Genomic DNA, 9798 nt, shown 5'->3' with positions numbered 1-9798 from the left:
ACCTAATCGCATGTTTCTTAATTAACATCAACATTGGGGTAAATTACAATTTAGAACAGAAGTTTATGTGAAGCCGTTGCCCATGTGAGTGGTTTGAACATGAAGTGATATTAATGAAGACAATGTTGAGCGCAGACAGAAGGTCTAGGACATTATAAAGGAATTCCACCAGGATTCTCAGTGCAGACAAGGTAACTCACTTATAATAGTCTAGAAACTCATCCAACCAATTCTCTCTGGCAGCCAGTATATCATCTGCAATAAAGATCCGTGCCAATTCATCCTCTAGTGCTCATGTGTTTAGCAACATATTTACTGTTCATACTCATAACAAAGTGATAATAGCTAGCAAATTTTCTCCACTGCAATTGATAAAGGAACATAAATATTAAGAGATAGAAAGATACTATAAAAATGCTATCAATCAAATCCATTCCCCTAAGATGATTTCTGTCTTGGCACGGATCAATACAATTACCTTCATCCTCCATTTCCAGTGACTGTGCCATTTCCTGCATGACATATATCATTTTTAACGTGTGAGGCATTGAACACTCAAACAGAGACAGGTGGGAGGCAGGAGAAAGCGTATGAAAACAGTATAATGTAATGTGAACTTTTCTGCTCTCTCATGTATATAAGATTTAAGTGCAAATGTACAGTATTTAAGGTGATTTAAAACGTAGCTTACCCAAATGTTACTGGGCCAGGAATGAACCCAGCAACGTCTCAAATGCATGAAGGTGCCAAACAGCATGCAGAACTGCACATAATTATCAAATGGATTGAGATTTCGACAGATAATCCTTCTTCATAGCACAATTTGCCATTATGCACCAGTGAGTGACAGGTGTAGAGCTGCATGTTTTATGTGATGGCCAGAGCAAAAATATGAAAGAGGGGAAAATGTTGGAAAGTGATCCCTTGCTAGACTTTTTCAGTGATGTCAATGCCTTTTGAAACTATTCAGTTGTGCTCATCCTCCACATATTTCTGCCTAGATGTCTTTGATAAATAAAATGTCCTTCCACAGAGAGGCATATGCTAAGGATAAGGAAACTTTTTAAACTGCTTTATTAAAGGAATTCTGTTGTAATTTGTATGGTATAGTTTTATTACTAAATTACACTGTGTACCTTGCAAGTAATTCATGCTGCCATTTAAAATGGTATTATTGAACCAATAAATGTTATTTAATAGATGTCATATTGGTATGTGAGCAGCCAACTAAGGCCATTTTGCCTGGTCATGTGCAGTCAAGAGCAAGCACTTCACAGTGGAACTGCTTTCAGGTAGGCTACTGTTTCTCCTAAGCGATGTAACTGAAGTTACCCTGACTTGGGTTAACTGGACTTGGATTTTTACTATTGAGTGGTGTTCTCATATCTACCACTAGGTGGGGCAAGGGAGCATTTTAGCAATGCAGGTTTTGAGGAATTTTGTTTCTTATAAAATTAACTAATAAAATACATAAAACATTAATTCACAAGAAACATAACATATAATGCAATTAATCTAAATTAACCAAGTTCAAAGTTAACATTTTCCTAAAGAGACATATTTTGATTTGATTTCTCCATATACCTCATTATGACATTCGTCACCTGACCCACCGTCTTTTACACCCCTCCTAGTGTCAGTTGACTTCATATTCCAGAGAAATCATTGGAATAATTATATACAAAATCTCCTTATGAGTATATTAATATTTTGTATCATTGTATATAATTATGTCTCTGTTAACACTTCCATAACATAATTCTGCATATGTAGCACATTTAAGGAAGGAGAAAGACACAGTCCTTGCCAGCCTTTTCCTTAGAGTTTTTTGTAATTTGGAAAAATGCTCCTGTGTTTCATCTGCTGCACAACACTTAAAGTGGACCTGTCACCCAGAAAAAAATGTATAATAAAAGTCCTTTACATACTAAACATGAAATCTAATTTTTATTTTTTATAAAAGCATTCGTAGCTGTTGTAAGATCATTTAAAAATCTCAGCTGTCAATCAAATATTGTTTGCCCCTCCTCTATGCCTAGGCGGGCAGACAATTACTTTCACTTTCCATTCAGCACTTCCTACATGTCACTGCTCTCCACACATTCCCCCGTTCTCTTCACCATTTAATTGTGTAGCCAGGGCATGGGGATGGACATCAGGTCCCCCATTCTGGTGCACAAACAAGATTCTGAGATGATGCAAGGCTTTCCTTAATAACAGTGTCCACAAAATGACTCCTGCCTGCTTGCTATAATTATGAATTCCCAGACTGAAGGAAACAAGATTCAAATAATTTATATAGTGTAATTAAAGATCATTTTGCTTGACTAATATGATTTTGAATAACTCTTTTGGGTGATGGGTCCCCTTTAAATGCTTAACGTTCCCTCTAACAAAAAGCTTCCCATGGAGTGAAATCTAAGCATTGTCCAACAATTTCTTTGGAAGCCCCCTATTATTTAGAAACCAAATGCTTTTTTCCATGACATCATTCAAACAGGCCTTCAAAGCCATGGGTGTACAGAAGAAGGTTTGTAGGAACCTTAAATAAAGTTGTTTTCTTGGGGTCATATTTAATTCCTCTATTCTTTATGGACAAAGCTAAGTATGGTGGGAGTCTGTCACCCCTGACACGGATCCCCTTCATCCTGTCTCCTATCAGCCAACCTTTAACAAAAGGTGATATCTATAACCTAATACTTTCTTCCCACAAAGATTCAGTTCTTTGACCTAAATTTCCAAAGTTATACTTCAGAAAAATAGAGAAAAAAAAGCCATTGAGAAAATCATTCCCAACCCTCATTTAGATTGCTGCAAGAAGGTGATGGTCCTTTTAAAAGAATTTAGTCTGCTTACCCAAAGCATCTGAAAGAAGAGACTATACATTTTGGTATAGCAGGCCTCTGACAATAGCATCACACAGAAAAATAAATAAAACAAATTAGGAATGACTAATACTGAACCTTTGTTGAGATGGGATCTAACTTATCTTCCCAATTAGCCTTACCATTATCTCCCTCACCAGAGATTGACAAGATGCTTCTTTCTTCCTCCCTATATTGAAAGAAAGAGACTGAAAAAAAACTTCTTTGCATCCTCCCACCGTAGGGGAGTCATAGAAATCTACCTTAGACCATTGGTTCAGGAAGAACTCTTTGAATGTCTGTTTAAAATTTTCTTCCAGAAGTGCTGAACTGAGCTTCTATAAACATTTCCTTCTTTTAGAGAACCCAGTGAAAGATATTAGTAGGTGATCTGAGATTTCTACTGGTATTGGTAATTGTCATTTTACCTAAGGTAGACTTAACCTTACCAGACTTCCTTCTCAATACATTCCATTCCTCATCCACAGGTACATTTTTTCTAAGAGTTCTTTCCAGATCATTAACAGTAGTCTTTTCCTTTCTGCTTTCCCTCCCCCTGCTGCTACTTTCTAGCTGTCCCCTAAGATTTTTGTCTTTACTCTGTACTTCTTGACCTAGCTCTTGCTCTAAAATTTCCCAAACGTCAGGACCTGTGGACATGAACAAACATAAAGCACAGGTTGCACCAAATTCTATTGCAGTTACATTTTTGAACTGGACATTTTTCTACCAGATTATCATTAGAACCACAATTGAAACAAACCTTAGGCTAGCCAACATAAAAACAGATCCCTCTTGGTAAATGCTTAGGGGGCTGCTGAAACCGTTATCACCCAGACATCCCCCCACAATCTGTTCCACCTCAGCATAGACCTTCTATTGGTAGCCCTCCTGCTAGACCCAAGGTGGGCCCTCAACACACAAGGGGGCAAAAGTGTCTTCCTCATGATGGAAGCAGCACAAAAAGAGCCAATATGGAAGAATGGGAGAACAGTGGGTGGGTGCCTAAGCACTCAAAACAGCAAAAGTCCTCCAGACCCAGATGAGCCTGGGTGAAAACAACCTCTTTCTGGAACTCACCAGAACATACCCTGTCAGTAGGAGGGGGCGATATCACTGCAACTTGCAGTGTAGCAGTATAGAGGGACTAAATTTATCACAGTCAAATGACTGAGGGCACCTAGGAAACTGACATGTCTAGCCCCATGTCAGATTTAATAAAAAAATGTAATTCAATCCAGGATTCTGCTAGTATTAGCTGGTGCATGACAGAATCCATTTATATTCATAACTTACTTGTATAACGTAGTAGATCATGCTTTTTAGCAACATGATAAAGATGTTGTATGTCTAATAAAAGTTACAGCCATTTAATTTTGCTTTGCGTGGTGCCCTCTGTTTAAAGATATATTGCAAACTGTTAGAAAAGTTACCACGCTCGGAATTTAGTTCACCTACGCAAACAGGGATTGGTTTCACTTAATTAATACTTAATAAGAAAAAAGAACAAAATACACAAAGCTTAATAACTGTCAAAGAGAGCACATGAATGTTACTGCCGAAAAGTCTCCTGGGGCAATTTTTTCAGAACAGCTTATATTCTGAATACAGCCATAAGCTTACATGAAATATAATTATGAGCCATGTTTACTAGACCTTTGAAATATTTGGTGATCACAGATTAATTTAGTGGTGATTATTGAAAAGTTAGTTCTGAGCAAAATAGTCAGAAATTAAATAATTCACCCCCCTCTATAATCCTTCAGCAATCCTTCAACATGTGTAACCTTTATTAAACTACAAGGAGATATGAGATGCAGAGTAAAGCAATGCTGTTATGATGGAGCACTAATTACATGAAACAGAAGCAACATAGAACAATACCACATTTCAAGGGGTGGTTAATTTGGACCTTTGCAAACTAGAAAGCTCCTGAATAAAAGCTAAATAGCTCAAAAACTACAAATAATAATAAAATGAAAACCAATTGCAAATTGTCTCAGAATATCACTCTATACATCATACTAAAAGTTAATTTAAAGGTGAACAACCATTTAAATATTGTAATACAAATTTTGGATGCCAATGAACGTCATTCTTTGAAGTAAGCATCATTGATGAGTAAAACTGTCCTGCTTTGCTTCTCCAAACAATTCCAGAAAAAACAAAATCTCATTGAAATACATTGGAGTCAATGGGAAAGCAAAGATATATTATAGTTAGGGATAGGTGTTTTAGCTCTGCAATAACATGTACAGTACATTGCCCTACCTATTTATGCTACATCTATATTTCCCATGTTATCCATTTTTTCCAAACGAGGCACCAGTACAGCTTCTAAGCTAGAAAGGGGGAGGCCTGGGAAGGTTTCAATTGGTTGATATGGAAGGCAACAGTGCATAATAATGTAGTCAGAGCTTTTGAGTGGAAAGAATGCCCTTTGGGAGTGAAATGTGAACTAGGAACAACAGTGTTATGACAGGGCTAGGAAGTAGGAAACTGAAAGAAGGTGTTATATTATGGGCATTAGGTATTATGGGTGTTGTGAGAATGGGTGGAGACATGAGGGGTGTAAGGAGGAAGGAAGTGAAGGAATGTTCTCTTTTACCTTGAACAGCTCCCGTCCGCCCTCCCCAGAGCAATGGGGTAGCGGTGTAGGAGGGTGGTATTAGGGTAGTGTTGCAGCAGGAGGAGCTCCCCTGGCTTATCTGTTCCAGTATCTCCTGCAAATCCAGCGGATGCATGCGCAGTAAGCATCCAGTCACAACATTGGGTTACTTCTGGGTTTTGACATACAAACCTCTGCTGTACACAAAGCAGTTTCCCCAAGGATCTTCTTCTAAGTGTGCGCTCAGATAGGTAGGTGGACCTGTACATAGCATTACCCAGAAAATCAGATAAGGTTAATGGGACAATGAAATAACCAAGCTCAGAACTCTTGAAAGCCCTTACTCTTTGTCTTTGCAATGTACTGCTGAGTAGATCTCAAATACTATGTAAGGGCATATTCTCATTGGTCAGATAGGTTAACCTTTAATTCAGGGGTTATTTGATGGTAGAGCGAGGATCAACACCTTTGGAAACCCCTAGGTACCTGTTTTGTCGTTTGTTACAATGGGATTTACAACTGAAAGAACGTTATCATTATTTATTGTTCATATGCAATTTCTGAACATTATTTATATGGATTTGCATAGATTGACAAATCCATTGTCAAATAGTCAAGTCAATTTATTTTATTGCAAAAACTCAATAAAAAGTATTTAAAAAGAAAAAAAGAAAAAGGAATTTACACAGCTTACTTACTTACAGTACTTACACAATACAGTTTGATTATTACATAGAAAAAGAAAATTATTTTAAAAATAATTATTTGTTTAAAATGACTTCTCTAAAGAGATCCCATATCTGCAGATATAATTAAGGTATATTATCCTTATAGGGACAGAGTTAACAAATAGCTATGGTCTGTTTAGTAACAAGAAGGTGTTCCATTTTCCTTTAAAAATATCAATCTGGCCAGATGTAAAAGTCCTTTTCTGAAATCCACTTGATTTGGCCAAAGAAAATCCCAGAGTGACACCGGACAGAGCTTCCTGCTTTTTCAGGGCACCAAATGTCAATGTAGGCATGTTGCCTGAAGGGATTTGGCACATACATTATTAACAGCATGTACTAATGCCACGTTGTCACAACACATCAAAATCATCGAATCTCTGAATGACCCTTATCATAACAGTACAGCATGACTGCAGGGCACTGTTCAACCATCCAAAAAGCAAGATTAACAAACAAAAACTCAACTGTCAACTATATATGTAAATATATATACAGTATATAAACGATATATATCTATATATATCTATATATATATATATAGATATATATATATATATATATATATATACCTTTAGGATTTTGTACAGGGACTAATTAGTATACAACAGTGATATATTTATAAGCCTATTGGGAATAGTTAAAGAAATGGCAGGATGTTTATCTTAAAATAGACAACCCACCACGCGCACATAAAAAAATTACCTTCCATTCTATTGTAATATATTCTATTAGGGTAATTATTCCAAAGCATGACATGGATAAACAATTATCATTTTTAATGCTGTTTCCAAGCATAAAATATAATTTAACGAGGAACTACATGTTCTTAAAAGAAAACTTTAATAAAAAAGGATTTGTATCCTAATATCTCATATCACTCATATCACATTGACATATACGGTAGTAAAAGAGTAATATAATAACATGGTAATATGCTATATATACATATAAATAGCAAAACCATTTCCAATAACCATTTCCTATTTAGTATATGTGTCTTAAGGTAGCACAGCTCAGAGGGAACTTTGTACAATACCTTTCAATGTCTAAATACACTGCCCTTCTCTCATATTCCATTTAGGTTTGGTGCTGCCCACATGCTGGTGCCCAGTACATACTCAGATCAGCCGGTAGTGATCCTCCTGCAAATAAAATTCATATAGGTACATGCAGAGTCCATATGTCAAACACCAGCTGTCATATTGGTAATAAAAAAAAAATGTAGCTAGGGTTGCCACCTTTTCTGGGAAAAAATACCGGCCTTCCTAAATATTTATCTTTTCTTCCTATTAATAACATTGGGATCAACCATCATTTTTACCAGCCAGGCCAGTAAAATATCCCTAAATGCCCTATACGTGAATAGGAAGCTGTGAATTTTTCCTCTGGCAAACGATGGTGTGGGGTACAAAGTTCCAGTCAATGCTTTTTTACTGTTATACATGAACGTGACAAATATTATTACCCCTTACCTAATATCCCCAATAACACAATTATTATATACTATATATATGTAACTTCATTTGGTCCTGGATGAACAAGAGAAGGAATTCAAAGGATCATCTTTCTATAAAATATAAAATGCCTACCTAAAAAACACTGGAGAATCAAAAAGAACATAAGTTGCTAGCACCCTTTAAATACACTATGTGGTGGCAGAAATTTCCATATTGAGACAGATGGTACATCAATCTGTGGATAATTCTACAATAAAAGGCCTTTACAAATATACTTATGTTCCCTCTAATAAAGCTTTTTTCCTCTTTTTGTTCTTTTCTTTTTTATTCTGTCCAAATTCTTCACATTTTACACTAATTATGTAATATCTAAACTTGATTATTTAGGTGCAAGTCTACTGTCATTTGATGCATGATGCAGGGGGAATTTTGGATCTAATTTTGGGTCAGGTACAGTGGCACCCATTTCGGAACAGAAGGCAGAAAGAAGAGTGTTGCCAAGCTCAACTATACGGAAGTGTGAAGAGAGGATTTCAGTGCACGTACTTTTACATTTACTCTGTTTCATGCTGATTCAGAGGGGCCAGCACCACAGTTTAAGGCATAACAATACAAAACAGTAGAGCACAAAAATAGTACAGATAAACTAAAATATACACATAAGGGGTAATTTAATTACCATACCATAAAAACATTGTTTTTTACCCACAATGCAGTGTTCTTCCCAAAATCTGATGTAGTTGGGCAAATGTTTGAAAACTGGCATACTTGCACTTACACTTTGACATGAATTGGGTACATTTACACTGAAAATTCTATAAGTCCAGTTGGCTTCTGGTTTCCAGGTTGCTGTGAAAACCCTGGATTTACAGTCTAATTTGGAGGTGGTGGTAGCTCCAGGGTTCCCACAATAGCCTGTATCAATTGGTGTAAGAGTGCTACATTTGGAACAAGAGAGGAGGTGAAGGAGAAAGGCAGTGGCACCAAGAACAACTACAATATACAAGTGCAAAGAGGGCAATACAATATACTTTTGATGTAAAGGGCAGCAAAGTTACTAATATAACTGATATACCATCCAGTATCAAACATGATACATTATATATAATATAAAATAAATGTCACATGCAAAAAGAATATATCTGTGAAAACAGTGGCCTAACATATACACAGGGCATGAGATGTGCAACTGGCAGTGGACTAACCAGTCACATGGCACTTGGAGGTGTGGGAGAAGACTCAGTAGATAGTGCTGGGCAAATAAATTCGCCAGGCATGGATTTGCGGGAATTTTCTACGTTTTGCCAAATTTTGGCAAAATTCACCAGCCAAAAATCCGCATCAGAATAGTCGTACACTAAAAAATTGTTGCGCATCAAGATTATTCGGATGCACATTTACTTTAACGCATTTGGACAAAATAGTCGCGCAATTAAAATTGTTGCTCGCGTCAAAATTGTTGCACATTCATATTATTTTGACGCCCATTGACTTCAATGCGTTTCTCTAATTACTTGCCGCTTTGCAAATTTTCCGTAAAATGTGCAAATTTTTATAAAAAATGCCACGGATTTGCCCATCACTATCAGTAGAGTGACATAGGGCTTCCTGTGCAGGCAGGGTCAGTTTAAGCTACATTGAGGGAAATGTAATAAAAGTCGCAAAGAGCAAAACAATTCGCACCAATAAGACTAAAAATCCACATCTCAAAATGTAATATTATTCCTTAAACTGTTATTGCGAATTTTAATTGCGCATTGCGAATTTTAATTGCGCACTCACAAGAAGTGCTTGAAGGTGTCGTAATCTTTTGGAGCAAACATAACGACTTTTTCAGTAATAAGTTTTATTACATTGACTGCGCATTGGCGCAAACTATAAAATTCGCAAACGGTCTTTCACTGTCGGAAGTGGTCGCTAAACAGTTTCCGGGCTTGCAAAAGCTATATAGAATTCGCACAAAGCTAAATTTGTTCGCGCAAAGGCATAACTTTTCGCATTGCGAATAGTTTTTCCATTAGCGATTTTTATTACATTCCCCCGATTATATTATAAACTGGAGTTGTCATTTACATTTGTACAAACTGCAAATAACAATAATGTGCCTGTCAATGGTGGCTTAAAATAATTAAAACTCT

The sequence above is a fragment of the Xenopus laevis genome, chromosome 7L, assembly GCF_017654675.1.
Source record: "Xenopus laevis strain J_2021 chromosome 7L, Xenopus_laevis_v10.1, whole genome shotgun sequence".
NCBI classification, from domain to species: domain Eukaryota; kingdom Metazoa; phylum Chordata; class Amphibia; order Anura; family Pipidae; genus Xenopus; species Xenopus laevis.
The sequence above is the reverse complement of the archived record's forward strand: the minus strand, read 5'-3'. Positions refer to the sequence as shown.